This window comes from Podarcis vaucheri (assembly GCF_965113315.1).
Source record: "Podarcis vaucheri genome assembly, chromosome: 7".
NCBI classification, from domain to species: Eukaryota; Metazoa; Chordata; class Lepidosauria; order Squamata; family Lacertidae; genus Podarcis; species Podarcis vaucheri.
In genome coordinates, this window is record NC_138765.1 from 89,217,131 (window position 1) to 89,235,345 (window position 18,215).

General features: G+C 45.8%; 1 long non-coding RNA gene across 1 annotated transcript; it reads left to right on the forward strand.

Annotated features, from left to right (window-relative positions):
- Positions 1–14,863: 14,863 nt before the first annotated feature.
- On the forward strand, positions 14,864–15,279 carry LOC309536516. Its single transcript, XR_014221556.1, has 3 exons — positions 14,864–14,917; positions 14,996–15,132; positions 15,225–15,279. It is a non-coding gene; the product is annotated as an uncharacterized lncRNA (long non-coding RNA).
- Positions 15,280–18,215: the final 2,936 nt, after the last annotated feature.

Below are 18,215 nucleotides of genomic sequence, written 5' to 3' on the forward strand. Positions count from 1 at the left end.
ACTCACCATTAGGCTCAAGAAGCAGAAGAGCTGCTCCAGGGAAGCTCATGTTGTTGTTTAGTGGTTTAGTCGTGTCCGGCTCTTCGTGACCCCATGGACCAGAGCACGCCAGGCACGCCTGTCTTCCACTGCCTCCCACAGTTTGGTCAAACTCATGCTGGTAGCTTCGAGAACACTGTCCAACCATCTCGTCCTCTGTCATCCCCTTCTCCTTGTGCCCTCCATCTTTCCCAACATCAGGGTCTTTTCCAGGGAGTCTTCTCTTCTCATGAGGTGGCCAAAGTATTGGAGCCTCAGCTTCATGATCTATCCTTCCAGTGAGCACTCAGGGCTGATTTCCTTCAGAATGGAGAGGTTTGATCTTCTTGCGGTCCATGGGACTCTCAAGAGTCTCCTCCAGCACCAGAATTCAAAAGCATCCATTCTTCGGCGATCAGCCTTCTTTATGGTCCAGCTCTCACTTCCATACATCAGTAAGGGAAGCTCATAGCAGAGGACAAAGGATGTTTGCAATGGGGAACATAGGGCTGGACGTTGGGGCTGAAGTCTGTGCTCTGCTAACCTCTAGGCTGGATTACTGCAACGTGTTACTCATAGGCCTGCCTCAGAAGATGGTTCGGAAACTTCAGCTGGTGCAGAATTCAGGGGCCAGGTTGCTCATCGCGGCAAGGCAGTTTGACAATATCACACTGATCCTGACCTGACTGCAGTGGGAGCCACTTAGTTTCTTGACCCAATTCAAAGTGCTGGTGTTGACCTAAAAAGCCTTAAATGGCTCAGGACCGCAATACCTCAAGGACTGCACCTCCCCATATGAACCAACCTCGACCCTGCAATCATCATCTGAGGTCCTTCTTTATGTTCTTCCTCAAGAGGTCTAGAGCAGAGGTAGGCAAACTAAGGCCAGGTGCCAGATCCGGCCCAATCGTCTTCTAAATCCGGCCTGCAGACAGTCCGGAAATCAGCATGTTTTTACATGAGTACCATTTGTCCTTTTATTTAAAATGCATCTCTGGGTTATTTGTGGGGCATAGGATTTCGTTCATTTCCCCCCAAAAATATAGTCTGGCATCCGACAAGGTCTGAGGGACAGTGGACCGGCCCCCTGCTGAAAATGTTGGCTAACCCCTGGTTTAGAGGGCGGCAACACAAAAATGGGCCTTTTCTGAAGTGGCTAACCATTTCTGGAATACTCTCCACTGGGAGGTTTGTCTGGTGCCATAACAAGAAAACAGCACAGCACAGCACAACACAACACAACAATTTTGTACCCCGTCCATCTGACTGCGTTTCCCCAGCTACTCTGTGTGGCTTCCAACATTATATATCTTTAGGCGCTAGGCGAAAACATTCCTATTCATCCAGGCCTTTGGCTGATTAATATTCTACAGCCTTTTAAATGTGACCGGGGGGGGGGGGAGAGGATATTGTTGTTTTTGCTTTAACGATTTATTTGTGCTTTTAACTTGTATTTTTATTTGGTGAACCACCCTGAGACCTTTTGATGAAGGGTGGTATATAAATCTAATAAATTATAAAATTATAAAAATAATCCCTCTGCTTAGCCCACCTCACAGGGTTAGGAGTTAAAATGGGGCTGTTGTTCCCCTGCGCTAGGAAGGATGGGAGAAGAACACCAGGAGCAGAGAGGGGGAACTATTGCCTCCATGTTCTGCTGGCTTTGGCAAAGCGATAAACAACTACCTGACATTCAGAAGACATCTTAAGGCAACCCTGTTCAGGGAAATTTTTAATGTATGACATAGTAGTGTATTTTGGGTGTTTGTGGAAGCCGCCCAGAGTGGCCGGGGGAACCCGGCCAGATGGGGGCGGGGTACAAATAATAAATTATTATTATTATTATTATTATTATTATTATTATTATTATTATTATTATTATTAAATGATTGCTGCGAATCTTTTAGAGGTTGTTTCATTGTTTGGGGTTTTTTTGTAAACCGCTTTGAGATTTATTTATTTAAAAAAAGAATTGGTATAGATTGTATGAGCTCAATCAAAATAAATAAAGAGATAGATAGATAAATAATGGGGAAACGCTTAAATTCTTTAAAGAGAGCCATCAATGATTGCTGCGAATCTTTTAGAGGTTGTTTCATTGTTTGGGGGTTTTTTTGTAAACCGCTTTGAGATTTATTTATTTAAAAAAAGAATTGGTATAGATTGTATGAGATCAATCAAAATAAATAAATAGATAAATAAATAGATAAATAGATAGATAAATAATGGGGAAACGCTTAAATTCTTTAAAGAGAGCCATCCTGGATCTGTCCAAAGTGCCTTCAGTCCAGCCTCCTGTTCCCTGGAGCGTCCATGCCAATGGAGTCATTTCAAGGTCTGGACAGCAGGAAACAAATCTTAGGTTTGCAGCTATGACAGGTATAGGTGCCACAATGTCAGAAGACACATCAGGATGCTGCTGGATCCTGCCAATGGTGGCCCAGCTAATCCCAAATCCTGTTCTCACAGTGGCCAACCAGATGCCCCGCAGGAAAACCCTCAGCTAGGTCCTCTACTGCAGTGTTTCCCAACCACTGTTCCGCGGCACACTAGTGTGCCGCGAGATGTTGCCTGGTGTGCCGCGGGAAAAATTAAAAAATTCGAAAGATTTTTTTTTTTAAGTCAAATTTTCGATTGGGGCGCCGTCACTAGATGACCCCTGGGGTTCCCTCCCTCCCTCCCGCTCTGCGCCTCCCTCCTCCTCCTCCGGGGAGGCCCTTCCTGGCTCTCGGCCAAGGCTTGGCGGCTGCCACTCACTCGCTCGCCCACCCGTCCCTCCATCCCTGCACCCGGCCTCTCCCCCTCCGTCCCCGGCGCGGGGGCTGCCGGGATCCCTAGTCCCCTCGCCCTTGGGCTCCGCGCCCGCACGGGGTGCGCGAACTACGTTTCCCAGCGTGGCCTGGCGGGCCGGGCGTTTTGTTTGAAGCGCTCTTCTCCCGGCCATGGAATGAGCGCAGCGGCAGCGGCCGGGCAGGGGCTCTTCCGCGCAGACCCCGCGCAGCCTGCCTGCACCCCCACGGAGATCGGGCGGCAGGATGGAGCCCGGGGATCCCCGCGGAGGCGGAGCGGCGGAGGCTGCCCCCCAGGTAGGGCTGCGTCAGGGTTTTTTTATTTTTGTAATGCTGCATCCGCGCCGGAGGGGACGCATCGGACCGCGGGGAGACCCCTTGGCGGGTGTGCAAGGCAATGCATGCGTGCAGGCGTTGCATGGAGTGCAGTGCAATGCAATGGCAATGCGGCACCCTGCATGCATGCATGCAACTTCCACCGGTGCTCCGGACTTGGCAGGTGAGGGGGGTCCCCAGTGGGCGGCAGAGAGAGCCGGGAGGGCGAAGGGGAGCCGGGGGGAGCAGCGCTGCTCCCCGAGCTGAGCCCGGGGGGAAACTTCGGCGTCGTTGCGCCAGGTGTTGGAAGCGGAGGCTGGCGGGGGCCCCTCACCTGCAAAACCTGGTCGCCTCTCATATATTTCGTGCATTGCATTCATCGCCCGCTTTCTCCTCCAAGGAGCTCCCGGGGGCGCACGTGGTTCTCCCCGTGTTATCCTCGCAACAACAGCCCTGCGAGGTGGGTCAGGCGAGTGGCCCAAGGGAGCACCCAGGGATTGTCCTGGCCAGGTGGGGTGATTTGAACCCTGCTCTCTGCCCGGTCTTCGTCCTCATTTAGCCCCCACATGTGCATGACTGTGCATGACTGAGGTTTTCCCCCCTCGTCTTGGCTATGGTGTGAGTCTGTGCTGTTAATTAATGGGGTTCTGCCTTTGGAGAAGATGAGCCAGCCCTCAAGGAGGTGATTATGTAATTTGCTAGCAATTCATGTCCCTCCCGGCGTGACGCTGCGCGCTGACGTCACGGGGCTGTAATGGTGGTGTGCCTCGAGAATTTTTTCATGAAACAAGTGTGCCTTTGCCCAAAAAAGGTTGGGAAACACTGCTCTATTGCATCTAAATCCACCAAGTTAAACCCCCAGCTTCCTGGCACAGAGGACCAGAAACCTACCTACAACTTCCAAAGGGAGCCGAATTCCACTTTGATGCTAACTGTGGGCATGAAAAAAACCCCTCTGCTATTTTTATCTCCCCAACAGGCTATTAATCTGTCGTCAGTGTTTGGGATTTCTCTCCCCCACCCCCCTTTAAATAGGATATATAAAGTCTCTATAAACTCAGCAGCATGATTTATGACCCGCCACCAAGGGACTACAGGAAAGTAATTCAGCAATGTCGCTTTGGGTTGCCTTCTTAACTCAGGTGCTTAGGATTAATGTCTCCCCTGTCCACCACCACATGCTGAGGGATCTTTTACTAGGCTACAGGTGAGTCCAAAAAAGCAAGAGGGGCCAGACCAACCAGATTCCCCACGGGGAGATTTTGCTCACCTGCTTTTAGGAGATCATTTATCCATTCAAGATTCCATGCAGGTGGATCTTCCCTGGGGTGGATATCCTCACGTAAGACAGTCTGGTTCAGTGGAGATGTGTGCCTTCTCCAAGCTGCCTGTGGTCATTCACAGGCCGCCGTGTCTCTCTCTTTACTAATTTGTGGCGCTTATATCCAACTTGGCATCTCAGAGTAGTCCCAAAGCGGTTTCCAATCTAATCAATAAAACAAAATCATAGAATTGTAGATTTGGAAAGAACCCCAAGGCGCATCTAGTCCCATCTCCTGCAAAACAGGAATCCAATTCAAGAATCCCTTGCAAATGGCCACCCAACCTCTGCGTATAAAAAAACCTCCAAAGAAGGAGAGTCCACCACCTTCTGAGGGCGTCTGCATTGATATCCCATCTTTTTCTCCAAGGAGCTCAAGATGACATACATAGTTCTCGCCTTCTCATTTAATCCCCACAACCTGGCCCCAGGTCACCCAGTGAGCTGCATAGCTGAGTAAGGAGGGATTTGAACCCTAGTCTCTCCCAGGGTTTCCCCTTCTGAGAAACAGCTCTTCACTTCACTCACAGAAGCTGCTCAGTTCTGCTCCTGATGAGCAATTGCTGGTGGGGTTTATTTTAAAAACTGCTAGCATTCTATGATGCCACAGTAGGGGGCTTGCAGGCGCTGGGCAACCGAAGTTGGCATGAGTGTTACACAAATCTGAAGGTGCACACATAGCAGACCCGCACCCTAGAGAAAAACCAATCCTATTCCCTGAAAAAAGAGACACTTTCTTTGAGTTCACAGAGCAATCCTGAAGCCATCTTGACCCTCTTAATGCCCCCAGACATTTACTCTGCCGCTGAAGGAAAAACCTTTTCCAATAGTTCTTTTCACTTACAAATCCTTCCAAAGCTATAAACATGAGGAGGCACCTCTCTTTAGGGAAGGGGCAGCAGCTGTGGCTGTCCAGAGGAGAGGGGAGAGGAGAAGAGGGGACACTCCACAAGGGAAGGAGTCAGAAAAAGAACAAGAGGCAAAACATTGGAAGACACAAGATCTACCCACCCTGGAAGACTGGCAGATGCAACTAATAGACTATATGGAGATGGCGGAAATAACTGGCAGAATCCGAGACCAGGGAGAAGACTCAGTGGAAGAAGATTGGGGGAAATTTAAAACCTATTTGCAGAAATATTGTAAAATTTCTGAATGTTGATGACATTGAAATGAAATGCTGGGGTTCTAGCAATAAGGTAAAATTTAAGATTAAACCAACAACAGATAAATTAATGGGCTATGAAATTGCTGAACCAATTTTTAAAAGGGATACAAGAAAGGGAGACGTGAGGAAGTCAGGAAAATATGTGAATTTAAGATATAAAATTAAGAAAGAGGGATTTTTGTGTTTTTCTTATGTTTTTTCTTTTTATTATTAGTTTTTAATGTATGTATGTATTTTTGTATTTTTGTGCTTAATGTTTGTATTGTTGTATTTTGTAGTATGTATTTTGTGTCTTTATTATTATTATTTGTCTCTGTCCTTGTATTTTTTCTTTTATACTGTGCATTGTTAAAACTTAATAAAAAACTTTTAAAAATAAAAAACAGAAAAAGAACAAGAGGCTGCCAGCTCTGCTGGCAAGGGGTGACATAGCTGGGCTCCTGAGCCTCACAGGGCTGCCGCAGAAAGAATGTAGTTGGTCAAGGGAGCCATGGACTCAAAAAAGTCCAAAACCTCTGGGCTAAGGGAAACCCAGCCAGATGGGTGGGGTATTAAAAATAAATTATTATTATTATTATTATTAGCAATTTCTCAAGTCTTTAAAAGTTGTTACACACACTTCTCCTGAGTCCTCACCTCCATGCAACATGTACGGTGAGAAACTCCGTCGCAACAGTAAAATTAAGATCTGCCTTGCTTTGACTGGTTCCTGCCTCCGCTCATTTTTCTCTGACCCATCATGGATTTAGCCCCAACCCCAAGAAACTAGTAACTGAAGGAGGTGGGTCATGGGAGTTGAAGCGTATGCTTTCTGCATACAACACACCCACTGCCAAGCACCTCCATCTCATCTGCCCCCGACCCCATACCACCCTCTCTCCAAAAATAGACCGGGGTCACTGAGTCCTTCCAGGCAATAGAATCAGCCGTACTGGAAGATTCCTAAGATGTTATTAATCCAGAGTCCAGAAGGTTCTGTTATAAGAATTCCAAGGTCCCAAATATAAAAGAAATGTTCATAAATGTACATTGCAAACACATACAGAAGTACAGGGGAGCAATCCTGAAGCCATTTTGACTCTCCCAGACCATTTGGACTCTCCCAAATTGACCTCAAACATTTCTCTGCAAGGAGGAAGGAAATGGGAAAGCCTCTCCCTTGTCTTTTGCTTACCTGTCTTAAGGGCGTATTTGTGTATGAATAGTGCGAGCCTGTGACCTGAATTCAGGAATTAACGTATTTACCATCAAAAAAGAATGACCAGGCTGCCCAGATAAAGCAGTCAGTGACCGTTAACAGATATCTTGGCCAACAGGATTTCTGCTGTAGATCACCTCCTGTGATGAATTTCTGCTGTGGACCTGCCCCCTTCTGTGATCTATGTATGATGTTTTGAGGGGTGGTCTTGAGCTACAGGGTGTGCAATTTCAAAAGTCCATATAAGGGTTTGCACACCATTGTTCTGGGTTCCTCCTGTCTCCCGCATGTGGTGACTTAGGACCCTGTTGCAACAGTTGAATAAAGATCAGGCTTACTAGCTGCTTTGCTTCTCAATAGTCTCTGGCTGGCCTCTGTTATTTTCTCCTACCAATGGGGAACCCACTTAAGGACTCTATACGGGCTCTTGCATACCTCATAGGGAGAAAGGAGCAGGCTTTTTCTATAACATAGGACTTCACATTTGCACACCACCAAGTTGGGCCAGTTCTCCAAGAAAGGGCCCAAATATGCCTTCATGCCTCTTTCTCCTCCTCCTCCTCACACACAAACGCTATTCTCCCTTGTGTATTTCCATCTCGACTGATTGCATACCCTCCAACATTTCTCTGTTGGAAATACGGATGTCCTATTATTATTATTATTATTATTATTATTATTATTATTATTATCCTCCGCCCAGCCACTCTGGGCTGCTTTCAACATACATAATAACATAATCAAACATTAAAGACTTCCTATACAGGGCTGCCATCAGATTGCTTCTAAAGGGTGCATAGTTACTTCGCTCCTTGGCTCAGGGGTCAAATAATTCCATACCCTCCAACATTTCTCTGATGAAAATAGGGACGTCCTAAGGAAAAGTGGGACATTCTGGGGTCAAATCAGGAACTGAGACGGCTTCTGTAAATCCTGGACAGTCCCTGGGTGACTCCAGCTGAGGTCCCAAGGCCCAGGTGGCCGAGGATGGAAGAAGACCAGAAGGACAAAGCTCCATCTCCCTCGGCCTCTCGCTGGGGATCGAAGGGGCTTTAGGCTCCTTTCCACCTCTAGAATGGAGGCTGCACAGGAGGCCTTCTTCACTTGAGGGTTCTGTCCCTGAAATGGCCCGCATGAAGGGTGGCATACAAATTTAAGAAATCACCACCACCACCTGCCATTCCCTGGGCATTAAAGCACCATAACCACCAAAATCTTTGCAGACATTTTGGCTAGAAGACTGGAAAAAGTTTTGGCAGAGGTGATACATAAAGACCAGGCCGGCTTTCTCCCTGGAAGACATCTATCGGACAATACAAGGAATATAATTAACATTCTAGAAAAGCTGCAGGTGAACATTAACACAAAAGCAGTCTTGATTTTCGTAGATGCGGAGAAAGCCTTTGACAACATTTCCTGGAGTTTTATGAAGAAAAATCTTCAGGGTATGGGGGTTGGACAAAACTTTGAAAATGGTATAGGTGCGATTTATTCTGAACAAAAAGCTAAATTGATAGTAAATAATGTGGTTACAGAAGAGTTTAAAATAGGGAAAGGGACACAACAAGGTTCCCCAATTTCCCCATTGCTTTTCATTTCGGTCCTGGAGGTTTTGCTAAATATGATTAGAAGGGACCATTTGATTCAAGGTATTCAGGTCGGAGTCAAACAATACAAACTTAAAGCTTTTGCAGATGATCTTGTTATGACATTACAGGAGCCGATATCCAGCACTAAGAGGGCCCTAGAAGTAATTCAGGATTTTGGTCAAGTGGCTGGCTTTAAATTGAACAAATTGAAAACTAAGGTTTTGGAGAAAAATTTGACACCGATAGAGAAAGAGAGGTTTCAGAAAGAGACAGATTTAACATTAGTAAAGAAGGTAAAATACGTGGGGGTGAATATGACATCTAAGAATGTGAACCTATTTAAAGACAACTATGAGAAATGCTGGTCAGAGGTGAAAAAAGATCTAGAAATTTGGACGAACTTGAAACTTTCCTTGCTGGGTCGAATTGCTGTTATTAAGATGAATGTATTGTTGAGAATGTTATTTTTATTTCAATCATTGCAAATTATTGAAAAGATGGACTGTTTCAAGAAGTGGCAAAGAGATATATCTAGATTAGTCTGGCAGGGCAAAAAGCCCAGAATAAAATTTAAGATTCTTACTGATGCTAAAGACAGAGGGGGGTTTGCCCTGCCAGACTTTAAACTTTATTATGGGTCAGCAGCTTTTTGCTGGCTGAAGGAATGACTACTTCTTGAGAATACAGATGTCTTGGATCTTGAAGGGTATGATAACATATTTGGGTGGCATGCATGGTATGGCAAGGTAAAAGCACATAAGGCATTTAAAAACCATATTGTCAGGAAAGCATTGTTTAATGTCTGGACAAGGTACAAAGATTTTCTGGAGAGTAAAACCCCAAGGTGGCTATCACCTATGGAAGCGAAAGCTTTGAAAAAAAATCAACATGGAGGCTAAATGGCCAAAATATTGGGAAATTTTAGAACAGGAAGGTGACAAACTGAAATTGCAGAGTTATGACAAACTTTAAGAGAAGGTGCGAGACTGGTTACATTATTTTCAAATAAGAGAGGTTTATAACTTGGACAAAAAAATTGGTTTCCAGGTGGAAAAATCAAAGTTAGAAACAGAATTGTTAGAACCCAATGCTAAGATACTTTCAAGAATGTATAATCTGCTGTTGAAATGGAATACTGAGAACGAAACGGTAAAATCTGCAATGATAAAATGGGCACAAGATATAGGATATAATATTATGTTTGCTGACTGGGAGAAGTTGTGGACCACCGGGATTAAATTTACGGCATGTAATGCCCTAAGAGAGAATATTATGAAAATGATGTACAGGTGGTACATGACTCCAGTCAAGCTTGCAAAAATATATCACCTGCCCGATAATAAATGTTGGAAATGTAAAGAAATTGAAGGTACATTTTTTCACCTTTGGTGGACGTGCCCAAGGATTAAGGCTTTCTGGGAAATGATATATAATGAACTGAAAAAGGTATTTAAATATACTTTCCCGAAGAAACCAGAGGCCTTTCTCCTGGGCATAGTTGGCCAATCGGTGTTAAAGAAGGATAGAACTTTTTTTATGTATGCTACAGCAGCAGCAAGAATTCTCATCGCAAAACATTGGAAGACACAAGATCTACCCACCTTGGAAGACTGGCAGATGCAACTAATAGACTATATGGAAATGGCGGAAATGACTGGCAGAATCCGAGACCAGGGAGAAGAGTTGGTGGAAGAAGATTGGAGGAAATTTAAAACTTATTTACAGAAATATTGTAAAATTTTCGAATGCTGATGACATCTAGCAACAAGGTAAAATGTAAGATGGGAATTGATAATAGATAAACTAATAGGACATGAATTTGCTGAATCAATTTTTAAAAGGGATACAAAAAAGGGAGACGTGAGGAAGTCAGGAAAATAAGTTAACTAAAGATGAGAAATAAAGAAAGAGGGAGTTTTTGTTTTCTTTTATATGTGTATTTTCTTCTTTTTGTGTTTAATGTTTGTATTTTTTGTATTTTGTAATTTTGTATTTTTCTGTTTTTGTATTTTTCTGAACTTTTCTATTGATAAAACCTAATAAAATATTATTTTTAAAAAAGCACCATAACCATAGCTGTCAATTTTCAGATTTGAAAATAAGGGATCAGCAGCCTCACCTATCCCAGGGACAGTCTACGGGATATCTAAGAATCCGGGATAGCAGTGGGAAGCAGCGCTGGAATAAGGGAATTTCCCACCCAAAAAAGGGAAGGTTGACAGCTACAACCATAACCTTCCTATATTGGAGCTCTCAGGGGGATGAGGGGTTATGCCCCTTTTGATGTTGGAGGCAAAGCTCCATGAGGAAGAGAAGCAGAATTTCTTGTTATCTCTTCCCCCTTACTTACTTACTTACTTACTTACTTACTTACTTACTTCCATTTTGGACTGGTTTCTAAATTTACTATCCTTCTGCCAGACAGAAATTCTGCAGGTGGGGAGCATTTTCTTTCAATCTTCTTTTTGGAATGTTTGCACTTACAGATCACTTCTATTTCATCATTGTAATGAAGTGCTTTGAAGCCATTTCTACACTGGGTAAAGTAATTTTTAGTCTCCCCCCCCCATTCCCCCACACCCCCACCAATATAAGGGCCTTATATTGCCTAACCACAGAATACCCTCCAACATTTCTCCGATAAAAAGAGAGGTGTCCCATTGCATAATGATGATTTTACTGTTTAAACTCCAAACATCTTACTGGGTTTCCCCAGACACTCTAGGCAGCTTCCAACATATATAAAATCATAATAAAACACTGGACATTAAAAAAACCCACAAACTTCCCTATAAAGGATTGCCTTCTGACGGATCAGGGAACAGATAACTCCATACCCTCCAGGCCATTTTTGCAATGAGAGGGATACTCTAAGGAAAAGTGAGACAATCTGGGATCCAATCAGAAACCTGGATGGCTTTGCTAAATCAGAGAAGCTCTTGGAAAATAGGGACACTTGGAGGGTCTGGCAAAGGGGGCAGCCGAAGCCCCAGCAGAAGCCTTGCAAGCAAAGTTGGAGGCCGTATTTCTATTTCCTATCAGGGAGGCCCTTGACTGGGCCAGTCCAGCCGCCTTCCGACCTTGGCCCTTGTCTGTGGGGCAACGCAGAGGCCTTGCAGTCGGTTGCTCCCAGGAAAGGGGGGGGGGGTGCCAGGGCTTCTGTCTGCTCCTGGGGGTCTCCTGCTCTCACATCACAAGGCAGGACAGGCTTCTGAAGCCTGCATTGGGATTGGCTGCCTAGTTTCAAAGCAGCCAATCCTGCCCTAGGTGGATGTCACCGGGGCGGGCAGAAGTGTATATAAGCCCTGTTTTGCCAGTCTGCTCCTGAACCCAGCTCTCTTCCCTTTGTGAGGGCGAGGGGCCCTTGGAGCCAGGCTACCAATTCTCCATAAACACCCACCCACCCCATCCTGGAACCTGCAGGATAAGGCGGTTGCATTTGAGCCCCTCAGGTGAGCCTGTGCATTTGCATAATTTTTTGTTATCTATTCCCTTCCTTCCTTCCTTCCTTCCTTCCTTCCTTCCTTCCTTCTTTCTATTTTGGGCTGGCTTCCACATTTATGATTATTCCGGCAGGCAGAAATTCAGCAGGTGGGAGCCATTTGCCAGGCACTGCCTGCTGCCTGTGGGGCCCATGTAAGCCCCCCCGGGGAATCTGTGTGACTGCAGTATAACGTTTATTGCTTTCATTTTATCGATCAATGGTCTCATTAGATAGTAAAATTCATGTGAAACTGCTGTTTTAGGGGTTGTTTTTAAAAGTCTAGAACGGATTAATCCGTTTTGCATTACTTTCTATGGGAAAGTGCACCTTGGTTTGGAAACGCTTAGGTTTTGGAACGGACTTCCAGAACGGATTAAGTCTGAGAACCAAGGTACAGTGGTACCTCGAGTTAAGTACTTAATCCGTTCCAGAAGTCCGTTCTTAACCTGAAACTGTTCTTAACCTGAAGCACCACTTTAGCTAATGGGCCTCCCGCTGCCGCCGTGCTACTGGAGCACGATTTCTGTTCTTATCCTGAAACACCATTTCTGGGTTAGCGGAGTCTGTAACCTGAAGCGTATGTAACCCGAGATATCACTGTACCATTATGACTACCAGTTCTCCATAAACACCCACCCAGCCCATCCTGGAACCCAGTGTAGGACAAGGCAGTTGCAACTGAGCCCCTCAAGTGAGCCTGTGCATTTGGGGCCAGATCAGCCCCCCAGGGGAATCTGAGAGGGGCTTGAGCCCCACAGCCCCCTTGGAGTTGGGCATGAAGGTCGACAGGGTCAGTTGCTGCGTCTCTTTCCAAGAAGAGCTGGCGGTGGGGAAGGGCAGCTTGGCCCCAGAAGGAAAGGACTTGCCTGGCGACATCTCAGGCCTCTCCTTGGGCCTTGGGAAAAGGGCTCTTCCTCTGCCTTGTTCCTCCACGTCCCTTCCATTCGGTTTCATGTCTCTGGACTTTCCAAACCTGAGGACAGGACTGGTGTCACCTTCTTTTAAATTGGTGTAAGCTGCTTTAGGAGACAACAAGCGTCTGCAAAGCAGGATAAAAATACCGTATTTTTTGCTCTATTGGACGCAGTTTTCCCCCTCCAGAAATTGAGGGGAAATGTGTGTGCGTCCTATGGAGCGAAGGCAGGCTTGTGCCATAGCCGCGCGCAACCCCTCCGGCAGGGAGAGGCTGCACGGGGCTATGGCTTCTTTAGCCCTGCGCAGCGTCTCCCGGCAAGGAGAGGCTGCACGGGGCTAAAGGGGAAGCCAAAACAGCGAGCGGGATCCATTCCGCTCGCTGCCTTGGCTTGTTCCATAGCTGCGCGCAACCCCTCTGGCAGGGAGAGGTTGATAATAACTGTTCCCAGTCAGCAAACATAATATTACTGCATCCTCAGCATCTCGAGGTTGTCAGAGATGGCCTGTAGTGACCTTCACTCAGTCACTACATTAGAAGATGGCGCCCCAAAGACTCCTGGAGGTAAGTGGAGGTTGCCATGGCCAGGGGACTTAACTCTAGAACCTAGATTAATGATATCACCAAGTTTGGCAAAGAGCTATCCAAAGTCAAAGAAAGGGTTGAGCTTTGCCCAGGTTTTTGGGAGGGGAGAAGCAATGCCAAAAAGGAAAATTCAGTGTCCTATATTGCAGTCGATTGAATATTATTTTGAACAGAGAAACAGCACCATGGACTCTGCTGAGACGGGCCAGCTCCCTCAGGCCTCCTCTCCCCCAACTGTCTTCTGGCGGCAGCCATTTCTTCAGGCTGCCTCAGTGGGAGAGATGAGAACAGCATTCTAGCCTGAGCTTGTGAGTTGTCTTTTCCTCTGCCCTCCTTGCCCCCTTTCCTTGTGTGTTGCATTTCTGTTGATCAGGTTGTTTCTTACAATAGAAGTCTGCCGTTAGGGAGTTTCTTGCATTTGATTTCATGGAAGGCTCTCTTGGAGCCTTTATGGCTTAAGAGTGGGGTACAAATACTCTAAAGGAATGAATGGATGAAGAAGGTCTCTAAGAAAATGGAGGACAGAGATTTTCAGTTTGTTTCCCAACCCACCTTCCCTGCGCTTTCCTGATCGACACAAAAACATGAATGGGTCTGATCCATTCTTCACATTCTGATGTTCCTGTTTCTCTTTTCTCTTTTCTCATGGACAGGGAATTGATTTTGATGAAGATCAAATATCAGAAATAAGCCTGGAAGATGGGGAGGGTCGTCCTCCAAGGTAATCCCCCACCCCCATAATCAATTGCTTTCAAAAGCCCCCGGTCCGTTTCTGTGGTGGTGGTGCTTGGGGTCTTTGAAGGATGGGAGTCAATAAACCCTTTTTACAAAAGTGCTGCTCCTCTCTCCCCTCAGCATCCCAACCACAGCTTCTCCGGCTGAAGGACAGACTTAGAATCATAGAATCATAGAATCATAGAGTTGGAAGAGACCACAAGGGCCATCGAGTCCAACCCCCTGCCAAGCAGGAAACGGACTTGCGGATGTCGTCGCAACGATGAAGAGTGGGAAGATCCGAAGGAAGGCGCTCCAAGATCTTTCCGCCCTCCTGCAGAAGATCCAGGAATACGTGAGTTTCTGAAGGGAAGCATTGCAACCATGCAGGGCTGTCAAGGCCTTCAGGCTGCTGCTTTTAGGCCCACCCTGCAAGGGACAATCAGGCATCCCAGCACTTATCCAATTTGGAGAACAGAGCTGGGCCATAGCAGAACGAATCCCAGCGAGTAAAACAGCTGAGAAAAGAATTAAAAAGCAAACATCAGGAAAAGAGGGGTGGGAAGTCAAAAAGAAATGGTTTTTTTCTGCATAGGATGCTAAATGTTTTGGAATGTTTGGAAGATTTAATTAAAATGTTATAGGAAAAATGGTGGCGGGTTGCTTCTCTTATCAGTCCCTTCTCTGGGTTTCTTCTCAGCCATCGGAAGCGCTTCCTGCACCCTCCCTTGGCCAACTGGTGGCGATTTCCTCTCTGTGCACACTGGAGAGCAGGCAGCAGATGCCCTCTGCCATCTTTTGCCCATTCTGCAGCGCAACAAAGGTAAGACTGGAAGAATGCATCCCAGCATGGGGGTGGGATGAGCAAGACCCAAACTAACCTTTTGGCTTTCCTTTGCAGAGACAATGGCACGAACGTTAAGGAACCCAACATTCATCATCAGAGCTGAGAAGGTCCTCAAATCCACCAGAGCTGGTGAGGAGGCTGCTGTGTTCACAGGGAACCTTACCCACAGGACTTCCTGAGCTGCATGCCAGGTGAGTGAGGCATCTGGAGGTGGGCTACTGGGACATCTGGTGGGCTGTTTGGATGGGACGTTGCTCAAGGAGCCCCTTTCTCCTCCTGACAGAACATCCGCAGTAGCGCCAGGCCAAGGCAACGTAACATCAGAATTGTGCTGCAGATTATTATTTTTTAAAAAAATATCAGAACATAATAAAAATACAATAAAAACATATGCACATGAATAAACAATACAAAAGCCCCGAAACAACACTCCAGGACAACAAATACACAATCTAAATCAATATATCACATTTAACAACCATTTGAAACAACCCCACCCTGCAATTCAAACAGCACCCATCCAAGTTAAAACCCCATCCTTGTTAAAATAGTCATGTTAACACATGGGGGCTGGCCCACAATCTGGTCCCACCCCCTACGTGCCGTCCACAGAGGGACGATCTTACCTTTGTTGTTTCCCCTTTCTTGGGGGTCCCACCCCCAGGACAGGCAGGGTTTATGGAGCTCCCCCAGTCGCTGGTGTCCCCCAGCCCAGTGTCCGGTTCCTTGCAGGACTCTCTGCCGTCCGCTTGAGTGGGGGGCAGGCAACCCCCCAGCAGCAACTTTCTTCCATTTCTTTATTAGAAAACACCTCCTCCTTTTTTAATTCTTTATTCACCAACAGCAGGGATTATTTGGGGGGCAACTCGAGGGTCTAACATTCATGAGATTTAGTACCCTTTCTAACAGAATCTCTTTTCTCTCTTTCCTGCATGGAGCAAAACTGCAGTGGGAAACAGCGGCCTATCTGCTGTAGCCTGGGAGGAGACGTCTGGAGAAAAGAATGCCCCTGCAAGAATGTCATCAGCCGGGAAAGGAGCAGCCCTGAAGACAACACATTTTGTATATTATTTTTCCCCATTCTTTTTTATAAGCATCTTTGTTGTTTTTCCCCTCCCTTCCCTCCCTTCTCATCAAGACGAAGCATTTTGTATATTATTTTTCCCCATTCTTTTTTATAAGCATCTTTGTTGTTTTTCCCCTCCCTTCCCTCCCTTCTCATCACTTTATTTCTTTATAGTTGTAATTCTTTTAATAAAAATAATTTTTCAAGGGTCAATATGTAAACCATGGAAGGGGAGGACAGGTAGTCAATGTATAAAGTAACTTACAGTTTATGTTAAAATTTGTAAAGGGCTTATTTGTGTAAAATTAATAAATGTGTTTTTTAAACATTAAAAAGTGTTGCTTGGCTTCTGTCTTCTTTGAACCTAGGCTGTTGATGGGGCCTAGCAGTTATTTTGCAGTCTGTTTTGATCCATAAAACCATAGCTGTCGTGTCCCTTATTTGAAGGGACAGTCCCTTATTCCAGCGCCATGTCCCGTTGCTGTCCCTTATTGATGGATGTCCCTTAAATGATGTCCCTTAAATTTCAAAGGAAGCAGCTCCTCTCCCTCCCTCCCTGCCGGCCAGGGAGGTGGGAGGCTCCAACTGTGTTGCTTGGCTGTGTTGCTCACCCAATAAGAAGGACTGGGGGTAGAGCTTGCATGCCTTGTGTGTTCATGCAAACTGAGGGGGTTTTTGAATGCTGGATGCCATTTTGTTGCACGTGCTGCTGCAAACTTTGCAGTGCAAAGCCAGGCCGGGGAGCCATCTTAAGTTGAGGCTGCATAGGCCTTGTGGTGCATGTGATTCAGATTCTATTCAGTTGAACCTCTGGTTACAAAGTTGGTTGGACAGTGTTCTCGAAGCTACCAGCATGAGTTTGACCAGACTGCAGGAAGACTGGAGAGCCTGGAACAGGTCCCTTATTTTGGCTGCTGGTCCCTTATTTTCAAATCTGTAAGTTGACAGCTATGCATAAAACGTGGGTGGTGTCGCGTTTCAGGGCGGAGCCCCTTTGTGGAGGTAAATAGGGCCTTTGTGACAGGCTTTACATTTTCAATAAAAACACACACAATCTTAGAACTTGCAGTTTAACACTGTTGCAGCCAAGCCTCCTATAAACGCACACGCTATTCCCCCTTGTGCATTCCCGTCTCTTCTGGCAAGTGGCTGAGGCAATAATTTTAGGTAATTTAATTAAGTTTTCTTCTGCTTTATGTCCCGTGACATAAAGATGTAATGAAATTTTAAAATGCAGTAATTTTACACCCAAAGATTATTAATACTGCAACAGGGCTGCTAGCAACAGAATGTCAAATTACCTGGTTTGCAGACGCATTGAGGTCCCCCCCCCCCTCCTATTTTTCCTTTCTCTTTCCAGAGGTTTGTTATGTAGGATTTACACTCTCCTGCGGAGGGTTGCTATTATCATCATTATTAGGGGCTTGAGCGATGATTTCTCTTTGGCAGGAAAGCTGCCAAAGCTTTGTGGCTCCTGCATGTATCTGGTTCCAAAAAAAACCCCAGGCAAAGTCCATGAGTGAGGCCACATCAACAGCATCTCAGGGCAAGGTGGAAAGGGGGATACAGAGAGACCAGGCACATTGAAATATAACCTTAATGGGGCAACGGCACCCAGGTTCAGATCACCACTCAGTCGCAAAGCTCCCTAGGTCTGTAACTGTCTTGCAGCCTGAGGTACGTTGCACAATTGTTGTGAGGGTGCAAAATGAGAGAGGCAGGACCATCACACCCTCCAACATTTCTCCAATGAAAAGAGGACATCCCATTCCATAATAACAAAAATAAACATAATTTTATTATTTATACTCCGCCCATCTGACTGGGTTGCCCCAGCCACTCTGTTTCCAACATACAGTGGTAGCTCAGGTTAAGAAATTAATTCGTTCTGGAGGTCTGCTCTTGACCTGAAACTGTTCTTAACCTGAAGCACCACTTTAGCTAACAGGGCCTCCCGCTGCCACAGCACAATTTCTGTTCTCATCCTGAAGCAAAGTTCTTAACCCAAGGTATTATTTCTGGGTTAGCGAATTGGGTAACCTGAAGCGTATGTAACCCGAGGTACCACTGTATATACATAAAAGCATAATAAAACATTAAGCGTTGCAGGGTTGCCTTCAGATGTTTTCTAAAGGTTGCATAGTTACTTAACTCCTTGGCTCAGGGGGGTTGCATAACTCCTTACCCTCCAACACTTCTAAGGCAGTG